Consider the following 14,561-nt stretch of genomic DNA (forward strand, 5'->3'; position numbering starts at 1 on the left):
GGATCAGAGCAGCAGGGGAGGGTCTGTGGCTAAGGCAACTCTTGCTTTGGTTTAATCTGGCATTTCACAAAGAGCAACAGCCTCTTAAAAAGCTCCTGTCCATGTGAGAAAAATAATAAGTAGGTGGCTACTGAGAGGTTGTTTTCCCCATAGGAGAAAACTGCCAATCAAACCAGAGTGGGAGCAGGCAGCCCGGGGAGGCATGCTGACCATGAAGTAATACAGCAAGAAGGGGAAGTTCCTGGTCATAGTGCCCACGTGTTTTCAGAAAGCCCCTTGGAATCAACGTGTCCTTCAGAAGAAGGAAGGCCAGGGGCGGTTCACTTGGTTGCTAACTAGCCCTGGGACCTTGGGTGAGCTGCCTGGTCTGTCTGTGCCTCTGTTCCTGGCCTGTCAGATGGGAATACTGAGGCCTACCTCATAGGGTTGCTGAGATGCTGAGAGTTGACAAGAGCCCCGGAAGTGTGTTTTGAAAAAGCAAAAACATCCTACCAACATATGATATGCTGGGAAAATTAGCACCATCCAGGGGCCTATGAGAAATCCAAGAGAGCTTGGAGCAATTAAGTCTAGATCAGTTTTCTTGATACTGATATATCAGGTTTAAAAACAATATTCCACCTACCAAGAAGAGTATGCTACGCTTTAATTTCTGTCTGTTGTGCTCTGAAAACAAATAGATATTTGTCTTATTTCCCAATAACTCCTGCCTCCCAGGAGACCTTGATTCTGATTCGTTCTCCTAGGCCCCCTCCCCAATATGTGCTTATGGTGATCACAGTCTAACTAGGGAGACAGGGCTCAGGAGTAAATTGTAGGGAATGGAGGGGAGTGGGGGGAGGGCATGGAGATAGGAAAGATGGTGAATGAGAAGGTCATCATTACCCTAGGTACATGTATGATTGCACAAACGGTGCAACTCTCCATCGTGTTCAACCAGAGAAATGAAAAGTTGTGCTGCATTTGTGTACAACGAAACAAAGAGCATTCTGCTGTCATGTATGACTGATCAGAACAAATAATAAAAAAAAAAAAAATAAAAGAGTGAATTGTAGTTGGTTTTAAGGGGTGCCTGGAGACTGTCAGTCCTACTTGGGTCCTTACCCCTTCTTCCCCACTTCCTGAGAGCTGAAGACACAGAAGCCTTCTCTGGTCCCAGTCAACACAAGACTCTCTGGCCATACTGCCCGATCCCTGGCAGGAGCCTGTGCTAGCCTCTGAATGTTAGTTGTTAGAAGACAAATTCCTGCAAGGTCCTTGTTCCTATGTCTCTGTCATCCTGGGCTACCCAGAAGCCCCATACTATAGTCTAAATCTGAATCCTGGCTGAGTGTCCGTGCTGGGCTTTTGTCCTCTGTGGGTAAATGTGCCTGGAGAACTGACCTGTGAGGACCTCTGCACAAAGCAAGATTTCTCAACCTCTGCACTGTTGACATTTCTGTTGGGATCCTTCTCTGGTGGGGGTGTGAGCTGCATCCCTGCTGGCCCCTGCCCACTAGATACTGCTTGCACTCCTCCCTCAAGGTGTGACAACCCAAAATGTCTTTTTCCATTGCCAACACTGTCCCTAGATAAGAGTCACTGGGATAAACTCTCCCTCTGAGAGCCCCATTGCTGCCTCCAGGAGATCTTGTCACTCAGGGACAGGGCTCTTACTGCCCTTTGTGATAACCTCCACTTCTGAGCAGTCAGCACAGCCACAGAGACTGATGGACTGGTCTTCGCTCTAAGGGATATTTGTAAAGTATTGGCAGCCCAGCCTCTGACCCCCTTCCTGAGTTTAGAACAACCTCATCGAACACGATCAAAAGGCAAAGCCCACTGCTGAGGTTGGGCACTCTCTGTCCCAATGTCTTGTGTCACTAGAGCTTGGCTGATTAGATGTACCTACCTTAGACTTCACATTCTGCTTTGACAGTGCCAGCAGGGTGACCAGTGCATTCAGACCCAAGTGGTGGCAGAACAAACTGCTTCCGGGGATACAGCATGGGCTCTTGTCCTATGACATCTTCCTCTTCCATTTTGCAACCTGGTTCTGTCTTTTTGGTCATTCAGTATCCTCAATAAGTTTTCTGCCTGGCTCAGCCAGGGACACTGCCTGAGGTTGTAGGTTGCTAAAGATTTCCACCTCTTCTTTGCCCATCTCCAGAGATGAGTTTGACACCCAGGATGAACGCTCCAGCCCCAGATCTTGTCTCCCACAACATCCCCTCTCTTCTTGCAGTGGGCCTTGGACCAGCCAGGTCCTCAGGGCATAGAAATACTTTTTGGTTCCCTCTGCCTGTGTTCAAATCCTTTGAGAACATAGGCAGCTCCCAACTCACAGGCATCTGACTTACAAGAGCGTGTCCAGCTTATCAACACTAGAGTATGGGCTGTCAAAAAAACTTCTGGAAGAGGTCTGTTGTCTAGAGTGCAGTTTGAGAACCCATGGCTCCAAAAGAGGAAAAATAGATCCAGATCTGTTCTATGACACCTGACACCAAGGGAATACTGTTCCTTTGTCCCAACACATTCTAAGCGGTAATGGAATAAAAGAACAGTGGGGTTTTTTTTTTGAGTGTGTGTGTGTGTGTGTGTATGTTATAATATAGAAAGAACTGAACACTAATAATGCCTTAAATAGGATAGAACTGTTCATGAACTGAGATAGTTGCAATGAATACCAGAGGCAAAGGTTTGCTAGTCTTGATGTGTAAAATGTTGTTCAATTTTCTAAATTTTAACCGAAAATAAAGACAAATGACAGATCAGATTACTCACTGAGACAAACAAAACAAATGACTAAGCTAAGAAAAAGGCAGAGATGTGCAAGAAATCAAAGAAATGGAAATTAAACCAATAATGAAATCATGTTTTTCACCTATCAGATTATAAAGCATGAACAAACAGAACATTCGATGTGGACAATGCTGGGCCAATCTGTCCCTCCAACCCAGCAGAAGAGAATGAGAATTGAACCAGTCTTTGGAGAGTGTCTTGAGCTCACATGTCAAGTACCACCAGAGGAAAGTTCATGTTCTTTTTATCTGGAAATCCCCCTTCTAGAAATGGAAGGAAATAACCAGCAACACATTCATGACCTAGCATGCCTGGTGTGTGCACAGGTGCTGGGGCCAATGTCTGGTCCAAATCCTGGCTCTGCCTTTCCACCTTTCTAGACCTCAGTCTTCTTATCTATGCACATAAGGCAGTAAAATGTTTTAGGGCTATATTCCAGATGAAGTATTTGATAATGCTTAGAAGGTGCACACAACTGTGCCTGGCATGAAGTGAGGGCTTGGTAAGTATTAGCTATGAATGCAGTATTGTGTATAATAGCAACACACATGCATGCACAGATACACACACACAACCTAAATTTCCAGAACTAAATAAGTAAATAAGTCATGGTGCATTTATATACTAGCATGCTGTGCAAGCACTAAGTTAGCATTTTAATATTTCATAACAGTAGTGAGGAAATGAGTGCCCCTGTAGTGAATTGAACATCATGTCATAGATTCAAAAACTTCAAAACTGTTACTGAATATCATGACCCCCACTTTAAAATATATTCTATTTTTTTAGAGCAATTTTAGCTTCACAATAAAATTGAGTGGATAGTATAGAGTTCCCAGGGATCTCTGTCCCCACACTTACACACAGCCTCTCCCTCTATCAGCATCTCCCAGGGTGGTACCTTTGTTAAAATCCTTATTACCCAGCCAGATGTGGGGATGCACATCTGTAATCCCAGCATCTTGGGAGGCAGAGGCAGAAGTATCACAAGTTCAAAGTCAGCCTCAGCAACTTATTGAGGCCCTAAGCAACTCAGAGGGACCCTGTCTCAAAATAAAAAATAAAAATGGCTGAGGATGTGGCTCAGTGGTTAAGTGCCTTGGGTTAAATCCCCAGTACAAAACAAAACAAAACAAAAAAACATATTATTACCCAGAGCCCATAGTTTATATTAGGGTTCACTCTTGTTGTTGCATTCTACAGGTTTGAAAAACGTAAGATGACATAAGAGCATTTTCATACAGAATATTATCATACAGAGTATTTTTCTGCCCTAAAAATCCTCTGTGCTCATTGCTGGTGGGACTGCAAAATGGTGTAACCATTTTGGAAAGCAGTGTGGAGATTCCTCAGAAAACTTGGAATGGAACCAACATTTAACCCAGCTATCCCACACCTCAGTTTATATCCAAAGTGATATAGTCACATCAATGTTTATAGCATACTATAGTGATATAGTCACATCAATGTTTATAGCAGCTGAATTCACAATAGTTAAACTGTGGAACCAACCTCGATGCCCATCAATAGATGAATGGATAAAGAAACTGTGGTATATAATATACACAGTGGAATATTACTCAGCTCAGCATTAAAAGATAATAAAATTATGGTATTTGCAGGTAAATGGGTGGAGCTGGAGAATATTATGCTAAGCAAAGTAAGCCAATCCCCAAAAACGAAAGGCTGAATGTTTTCTGATTAATGGATGCTGATCTATGATGCAGGGGGATGGGGAATGGGAAGAATGGAGGAACTTTGGATTGGGCAAAGGGGAGGGTGGAGAGGGGTTATAAGAATAGAAAAGATGGTAGAATGAGATGAACACTACCCTAGGTACACATATGATTGCATGAATGGTGCATCTCTACACTATGTACAACCAGAGAATTGAAATGTTGCACTCCATTTGTGTATGATGAATTGAAATGCATTCTGCTGTTATGTACAACTTAGTAGAACAAATAAAACAAATTTTTAAAAAATCCTCTGTGCTCTATTTACCCCTCCCTCCATCCCTCTCTCCTGAGAAAACGTAGTTACCATTGAGGCTGGTGGCAGCTCTCTTCCCTTCTGCCTGCAGAATTTTTAGTAAGTAGTGCAAATCACCTTTCAAAACCCCTGGAAACCATCCATCTTTTCACTGTCTCCATAGTTTTGCCTTTTTCTAGAAGGTCATACAGTTGGAATCAGATTGAAGGTGGACTTTTTGGATTGGCTTTTTTCACTTAGCAATATGCATTTCTGTTTCTTCTATGTCTTCTCATGGCTTTAGAGCTCATTTCTTTCTAGTGCTGAAAATAATTCATTGTCTGAATGTATCACAGTTTATCTCTCATCTACTTCAGGACATCTTGGTTGCTTCCATATTTTGGCAATTATGAATAAAGTTATGATAAACATCTGTATGCAGGTTTTTATGTGGACATTAGTTTCAACTCCTTTGGGTAAATACCATGGAGAGAGAGATTGCTAGATCATAAAAGGGTATATTCAGCTTTATGAGAAATTGCCAAGCTCTCTTACAAAGTGGTTGTACCATTTTATATTCCCACCAGCAATGAATGAGAGTTCCTGTTGCCACACACACTAGCCAGCATTTGGTGGTGTTAGAGTTTTGGATTTTGGTCATTTTATTAAGCATGAACTAGATGCCATTGTTGTTTTAATGTGCAATTTTCTAATTATTATGATCCCTTTTTAAAATTAAATTTATAATGTATCTCTAAACTCTGTCACATGTTTTCTTTACCTTTGTTACTGAGCTTCCCCTTGGTTTATATTGTCTTTCCAAGAATATATTTCATCTTGTCTAATATTCCTCTACTTGCTTTCAAAGTATCTACTTGAACTGCTTTTTTTTTTAAATAGCAATAATAAAATTATAACAAAAGTCTATTTACTTGCAAGTACAAGATTTCCCGCTCCTCTGGATTCCCAGCACAATTTCTGGAAAGGTGAGTGTGAACTATGGTGTGTATGTGGACCTCTTGCATAAATGACAATCCTTTTTTAAAAAGGTAGTTTCCACTCTGGGCTGGTGGCTACTCCCCCTCACTTTTCTGTCCATAGAATTTGTAGTAAACAGCAAAAGTCACATTTCAAAATTTCTGAGACTGTGGTCTTATTTCTGCAAAAATTAAAATAAAACATGAAAGCAGCAAAGAGCATTGAGTGATCACACTCGATTGAAGCATTGAAGGCCACACAGCTGCGAGTCCGGCTGTCAAAGAAGACATTCAGCCTTTAGTTTTTTGGGATTGGCTTACTTCGCTTAGCGCTCGCTGGGCCTCTGCATTTGCAGCCCAGACTTACAGGGTGCGCTAGTCCGGAAGAATTGACCTGGTTTAAATATTGGCAAGATCAGACAGGGAATCAGCTAAGGTCGCCCTTCCTTTGTTTACCGCTGACCTGCCCAACAAGCCGCTCCGGGTTGTAAAAGGTCTTAGGAAGTGCTGCGTGTGGTTTTGTTGCACGTAGGGACAGGATCAATATTGGCTGAGTGGGGAAAGGAGGAGCCTCGTGGCCACGCCCCTTACAGTTACCTGGGTGGTGGTTAAGTGAACTGGTGAAGATGCTGAGCTCTGAGACCCTGTTAAACACAAGGCTGACTCTAGTGGCCCAGGCGTCTGGTCTTTCTAGAAGCATGAGAGTCTTCATCAGCCATTGAGGGAAGCCGCTGGCTTTTGTAACTGGCTACTGCAATGAGATCACAGAGGTAGCCGCAGCTTGAAAGGCTTCCAGAACAAAATCGATACAGGCCCTGCTAGCCAATGTCCCAAGGCAAGTTTCAGCTGTTTTTTTTGGTGCTGACCTGGAGAGAATTGTAGGCCCTGCCCCCTGCCTTTGGGGGAAGGGCAGCTGTTGGCAACATCTGTTTAGTAACCACTCAGGAAAGCCCCCACAGGGATCCTATGTTCCTTAGACCTGAGGTCAGGAGGTAATAACAGGACAATTTCTTACTGTGCTGAGCAGCTAGTAACTAGCATGTGTGAGCATGCACACTATTTTTTTTCAAAATATATATATATATTATTTTAGTTGTTGATAGATCTTTATTTTATTTATATTTGTTGCTGAGAATCAAACCCAGTGCCTCACACATGCTAGGCAGGCAGTCTACCACTGAGCCCCAGCCCCAGCCCCAGCCCAGCATGCACACTTCTAACCTCTGCAACAGGCCTGTGGAACCCAGTAGAGGAGGTCACATGACTTTCCCAAGGTCACCCACCTGGTAAAGTTGAGAGTTGGGTTCCAACCCCGTCTGCCATCTACAGAAATGTACATTAGAATTAAACTTGATTTCTTCAAGGCCCTCACTACAGTGCACCAAGAAGCAGATGCAGAGCCATAGATAGGAGAGAATCTCATTTCTATAAAAAAACAAAATATCTATATAAATTCATATGTCTTCCTTAGAAAATAGTCTGAGAGAATGCTCAGTGAACTGTCAATCATGATTAGCTCTGGAGAGCAGGCTCAAAACTCTGAGCCATATTTGTGTAAAGGGACCTTACCCTTTTTCCTTTCTATACTTCTATATCACTTGACATTTCTACAAAAATATGAATTATTATTTTTAAATTGTTTTTTATTAAAAGAGAGTAAAAGACTGAGGTTGTGGCTCAGTGGTGAAGCTCTTGCCTAGCATGTGTGAGGCACTGGGTTTGCTTCTCAGATTCTTATACATATTTTTTATGTATAAAAAATACATAAATAAAATAAAGTTTAAAAAAAGTCTATTGGTCAAACCATATTGTTATATTGTGTGCATGCATGAATATGTAAAAACAAATTCCATCACTATGTACACTTCTAATGCAGCAATAAAAATGTGGGGAAAAAAGAATAAAATTCACTCTTTGGTGCATAAAGTTGTGTAACCACCACAGGATACAGAAGAGTTGCATAACCAGAAAAAATATCCTGTTATAGTTTACCTTGCTCCACCCCAAGTTCCAATATTCTCCCTCATTACAGTTTTGCCTTTTCCAGAATGTAATTGAAATAAAATCTTCTGGTATACAGCCTTTGAAATCTGGCTTCTGATTATTTTGAGATCCATCCATTTTGTGTGCACATATTGGTTGTTCATTTCTTTATTATTTTTAAAAAAAAAATTTTTAGTTGTAGATAGACACAATGCCTTTATTTTATTTATTTATTTTTATGTGGTGCTGATAATTGAACCCAGTGCCTTATATGTGTTAGGGAAGTGCTCTACCACTGAGCCACAACCCCAGTCCCTCTTTTTTATTCTTGAGTTACTATTCTATTGTAAAATGACACAATTTATTTGGAGTAAATAGGAGTAGGATTGTTGGGTTCTAAACTAAGTGTATATTTAACTTTGTAAGAAATTGTCAGATTGTGTTTCAAAGTGTCTCTACCAGTTTGCATTCTGTTGAGAAGTGTGAGTTCCGATGGCTCCACATCCTCTTCAGAACTTGAACTTGGTATAGTAAGTTTTCTTGTTTGTAGCTATTTTGATAGATACGCAGTGGTATGTCATTGTGGTTTTAATTTGTATTTATTATATTATTTCCCTAATATACATGGTGTACAACATTATTTTATGGGCTTACTTGCTCTCTTTTTTAATAAAGTGTCTTTTGCAATTTTTATTTGGTTATTTTATTATTGTTGAATTGCATTATTATTTTTAAGAGCTTGGTTGGTGTATAATTGACATATAATTGCATATATTTAAAATGTATGGTTAAGGCCAGAGCATAGAGGTTGCACATCTGTAATCCCAGAAACTCAAGAGGCTGAGGCAGGAGGATCACAAGTTCGAGTCCAGGCTCAATAACTTAGCAAGACCCTGTCTCAAAATAAAAAGGGCTGGGGATGTGGCTCTGTGGTAGAGCACCCTGGGTTCAATTCCCCAGCACAGGAAAAAGAAATTAAAATGTACAATTTAAAAGTTTGAGACAAGTACACAACTGTTAAACCACTGCCACAATCATGATAATGAATAGAGCCAATTGCCCCCTCTCCAAGTTTCCTTGTACTCCTTTATAATCCTGTGTTAACCTTCTCTCTTACCCTATCCTCAAACAGTGACCAGCTTTCTAAATTAGCTTGCATCTTCTAGAATTTTCTATAAATAGAATCTTACAGTATGTACTCTTTTTGTCTGGCTTCTCTCTCTCTTAGCATAGTTATTCATCCCTGCCTGAGTATATTGATAGTTTATTCATTTTTTAAATCACAGAGAGTATTTCATTAAATGGATATACCTCAATTTGTGTATTCATTCACTTGTTATTGGACATTGAGATGTTTTCAGGTTTTAGCCAATAAAGCTGCAAATAAAGCTGCAGTGATCATTCATGTACACATCTTTGTGGGGACATGTATTTTTGTCTGTGTTGAGAAAGTACAGAAATGTGTAGGAGAGGAATGGCTGTGTTATATACATTTCATATTTTAAGAGCTTGCAAGATTGTTTTCATAGTTGTTGTGCCATTTTGCATTCCTATATTCACTAAGGAAATGTCTTTTAAAAACGGTTTTACTAGTGTTCATTGATCCCAGTGCATGAGCTATACACTTTTCTCAGGTCCAGAGTTTGGAGTGGAAATTGGGAGAGGATGATTCTCTCTCATAACAGAGGGGAAAAGTTAGAGTTGGTGGTGTAGGGTAGGGCTCTCTTGTGGCAGAAACACAGAAAATAAAAATACCTGGTGATCGTCTCCTAAGGGAGTCTATGACTGTGCAAGGCAAGGGCTGTGCTCTTTAAAGACTCCTCCTCAACCTTCGGCCACAGAATCTCCCATGAAGTCTGTGTGTCTCACCCAGGCTTCCTCTGGAGTAGATTCCTTGGGCCAATGATTCCCAAACTTCAGATAAGCACCCATTCTAGAAGTTATTATTTTTCTCTAAACTAACTCACCTCACTTTCTAACCCAGAAAAATAGTGCTTCCTGGCACACCGTGAGTAATTCTCACACCCTTTTTGAAAGGATAAAAAAGCTCACAGCTCATGATCAGGTAGCCCCTCTGGTAAGGAGACTTCTAGTCAGCCCATACCAATCCCTGGGGTCCCATCTGAGTTGTTGAAATGCCTGGCTCCCCCCCCCACACACACCCCAGAATCTTCTAGACCCCTTCCCTTTGCACTTTGCCTGGGGACAGTAACACTGCTTTGGACTGGGGGTGTCGAGCAGAAAGAGTGGTCTCTGCAGGTCTGGTACCCACATTGGGGCTAAGCAGAGTTTTGAGAGTCCTCACCACCCTTTTCAGGAGAGCAGGAGTTCTGAGTTAAGAGTCTTATAGGAAGGGTGCCTGGCCTGACAGCCATCTTTCCTGTCTACACCTGGTTCTGACTAACAAGTACCCTCTTGTGGCCAAGGCATTCCCCTAGAGCTTCCTGAGAGCAGAGGGGATCACCACAGGGTGATGGTGGTGGGGTTGCTGTTCCTTTGGAGTGATGCTTTTCTCTTGAGCCAGGATTATACCACTTGTCCCAGGTGAGCTTTTCAGGAGTTTAAGAGATTAGCGGCATTGTTATCACCAGGAATGTGTTGGAAATGAAAAATGTCAGGCTACTCTATCCCTCCCACTAAATTGGAAACTCTGAGAATGGTGCCCAGGGACTGTGATGTAGCCTAAAGTTTGAGATGCTTTGGAATATGACCAGAAGAAAACCGACTCCCACTATCTCACCACCAAATTAATTTGTAATCACCCCCCCCCACCACCACTTGGCCTGCAAAAAAACCACAGCCTGAAAGTGGGGAGTGTGGGACCCAAATCACTGAGGAACTGATTTAGAAAATCCTCAACTCCCTTCCCCCAGCCTTGGGACAGGAGCCTCTTGCTTCCAGGACAACTTTCACATAGTCCTTATTCAGTTCTTTGTGTGTTCTTTAACTTTTGTATTCCAGCTGGGTACAAAGCTGAGGCCCGTTTTCCCATTATCTGCTAGATGAATGCTTGGATCGGTGTCCGGGCTGCCTAGTCGTGCTTGGTAATCCGAAACAGAGGCGCTGCAAATCTCCAAAAATTCTAGTTTGCTGCGGGGAAGCCGGAGCGAGAGGAAAGAATGCTGGTGACACAGCGCCACCCTGTGGCGATGAGAGGAAGAGACGCTTTTGGTTAGTTGCATTGCACCTTGGACTTTAAGCCTTATGGAATCCAAAAATAACAAAACTGCCATTTGAAGAATATTTACTCCACATTAGGCACGATGATCATTGCATCATATTGCTATAGTCTCAGATTTTATACTCGGATACGTCAAGTAGCATTTTTTATTGGATATTATTTTACCAACAAAGAAACTGAAGCCCAGAAGTTCAACCTTTAATTTGCTTAAGGTTACACAGCCTTGAGAGCTGTACTGAGTCCGTGGAGTTTAACCAAAGAGACCACATATTTCACCACCACTCTGTCCTTCCAGCTTCCTACTTCGTGGGGGAGGTGGGTAATGCTCCCTAAAGTCGGGCTTCTCAAACTCACAAGGGCAGGAAGTATCTGGGGATAGTGTTAAAATCCAAAATGTGATTCAGCAGATCTGATAGAGCTCAGAAGACTGCATCGCTAAAATGCTGTCAGGTGATGCCTATACTGGTGATTTAAGGACTGCATTTTGAGTGGCAAGGCCCTGAAGTAGTATCCCTATCTGGTAGAACTCTATGTCATGATCGTGGAATGTTCAGACTCTCTTGATGGTCTGTCCTCACCAGCCATAGGTGGCTATTCAACACTTGAAATGTGTCTACCCCATCAAAAAAAAATGAAATTTTAGTTCATTCTAATTAACTTGAACCTAAATTGCTACAGGCTGTAGCTGGATAGTACAAGGCCCCCATGAGAATGGTGCTGGCCTTGAGATGGCTTGTCATTGAAAAATCAAAAGCCCAGGGCAGGTTGAAGCAGGACCATAAGTTAACAGATTTTTTAAGTTATTAGGAATAGTAGTATACTCCAAAGCTGCCCTTTTACTGGTGAGGAAACAGGGGCCCAAAGAGGCAAAGTGACTTGTCCCAAAGCCACAGAGCTGCTCCTGGCAGAGGCAAGGCTTCCGGTCGAGGGACAGCATTCTTCTTACTGCTCCACATTTAGTTCTGGGTCCACTGGTCTCCAAAAGAAGACTGTACATTCCCAGATTTAGAAAATCCTCTTTGAACACAATGTGACCAATATATTGCAATCAAATTGCTATTTATTAATTTGCGCAGCATTTGAGGCAGTTAACCAAATCTAAGTTATCCAATTTCCTGAGGAAATTAACTTGAATTTTTAGCTGTATCTGCAAGGTCAGGACCACAGGAAAAGATTCAGCCCCTTGTGATGTTTTAGAAGGCCAGGGTCTCCAGCCAAATAAAAATTAAGGATGCCTCTACTGGTTCTAGCTGGTTCTTCTCAGGCAAACTTCAGCTGATACACGGTGCCGAGCACTGATGATAATCAAGACAGGTTGCCCTTTATTACACTGGAATGAAGGATTTACTTGATTGAGATTATTTGAAATATTTTTTTTTCCTGCTTGTAAAGCAATCAAGAATCAACCCTTGATAACAATTGGGGGATTGGTTCCAGGACTCCATGTATTGCAAAATCCGAGGATGCACAATTCCCTTAGATAAAATGGCATAGTATTTGCATATGACCTATACTTATGCTTCTATTTACTTTAAGTCAGCTCTAGGTTATTTATAGTACCTAATAGTATGTAAATGCTACCCAAATAGTTGTAGACTATATTGTTTTACTGTATTGAGTAATACCAAGAATAAAGTCTGTTCATGTTTAGTATAGATATAATTAATTTTTTTTTTATTCTGAGTGGGTTGAATCATGAATTCCGAACCCCTGGACACAGAGGGCAGACTGTACATTATATAGAAATTGAAAATTGGGGGAAAAAGTATTGTATTATTTAAGACATCAAACATTCATTATCTCTCAGTTAGAGGAAGCACCTTATCTAGTGGGTTCTGATTCAGAGACTCTATAGAGGTTGCAACCCATATGTTGCCAGGGCTGCTATCTTTTTTTAATTTTTTTTTTATACTGGGGATTAAACCCAGGGGCACTAACCACTAAGCAACATCCCAGCCCTTTTGATATTTTATTTTGAGACAGGTCTTGCTAAGTTGCTTAGGGCCTTGCTAAGGGTCTTGCTAAGTTGCTGAGGCTGGCTTTGAATTTGTGGTCCTCCTGCCTCAGCCTTCCTGTGTCATATGCCACCACACATGGCCACCACACAACACCACTTCAGATGAGAGGGCTGCTCTCATCTGAAGGCTTGACCAAGACTGCAAAATTCACTTCCAGGCTGACAGATGTGGCTTTGGCAGGAGCCACAGGTGAACCTTTCGATGGGGCTGCTCACATGAAATTCCCCCAAGAGCCAAGGAGACAGAAAGAGCAAGAGGGAGTGCACGCATTGGAAGCTGCAACTTTTTACAGCCTCAACATGAACCACTTCTATATTCTATTGGCTGCTGGGACTAAGGTGGGAGAAGACCACACAAAGGAGTGGGTACTAGGAGGTGGGTGATGGGAGGCCATTTTGAAGGCTGGCTCTCACAGTATAAAGATAAAACAAAACTCACTTGGGATCTCTCCATCATAATCACAGTTACATTAGGAGGTAGTTCCTTATGTCCTTTTGTATATTTATATGTATGTGTAACCGATTTTTTTTAATGACTTAATTCATAAATTATTCTCTGAATTTTTCTTCTGTCTCCCTTTCCAGAAGCGAACCCAGGCTTTGTTTCTTCTCCCATGGAGGAAGTACACTCGATTCTAATTAATGATACTCTAATTTTTGAACATACATATTCTATATTATATAAATAGTGAATCAATGTCTTTCATGCCTCCCCAAAATTTAGTGATATTAAGATACTATATCAGATTTCCACCCTCCCATCTTATGTATTATTGTTATCCAGTATTTAGTCCTGTCTCATTTTTGTATGTTCTGAATTCATTTTATTTCATTTTCTTTTTAGATTTACCCTCTGGCTTGCCTGTCTCTTTATTAGACATTGCTTTTTGCATCCTGAAGCAAAACAAAGTCCTGGCTCTGGTCTTGGTGCCTGGTGAATGATATTCCCCCCCCCTTCCCACCCCCCCTCCTTCCTTCCTTCCTTCTTCTTGAAAGTTCAGCATTTCTAGAAGTTTATAGTGGGAGAATTTTAAGTCATCTAGTATCTATGTTGCTTCTATCCCTTTACTCATGAATTTCAGCAAAGATAATATACTTATGGAAAACTTAAACCAAACTGTGTCTGGAAGTTCAGCAGGTGGAAGAGAGTTGGGGATGCAGGGAGATTGGAGAGGTGATGGGGGTCGGGGGACAGGTAGCAAGACTTCAGGGCTGATGCTTCAGAACCTGCTTTCAAGGAAATGTCTTCAGTTCCCCAGGGTTCTTGTGCCCTAGCCAGACCCTGTGGGACCCTGTAAACTGAAAGAAGACTGTGTGGACTGCACCCCCCTCCCCCCAAAAAAATAAAGTCACAGGAATATCCCAGCATTTCACTGCTGTGAACCAGAGATGCTGGCACAACTGTGGCATGAGGAACTGAGGGCAAATTCCCATCGGATAAATGAGAGCCCTGAGGCAGAATTAAGTTGACTGAAAGAAAATAAAGGGGCCAGCTGTGGTGGCACATGCCTAAAATCCCAGCTGCTCAGGAAGCTGAAGTAGGATGATAACAGGTACCAGGCCAGCCTTGGGAAACTTAGTCTGTCTCAAAGTAAAAGTAAAAAGGGCTGAAGGGCTGGAGGTGTAGGTATCTGATAGAGTACCTGTGGGT

Source organism: Spermophilus citellus (genome assembly GCF_964194105.1).
Source record: "Spermophilus citellus genome assembly, chromosome: 13".
Taxonomy (NCBI): Eukaryota; Metazoa; Chordata; class Mammalia; order Rodentia; family Sciuridae; genus Spermophilus; species Spermophilus citellus.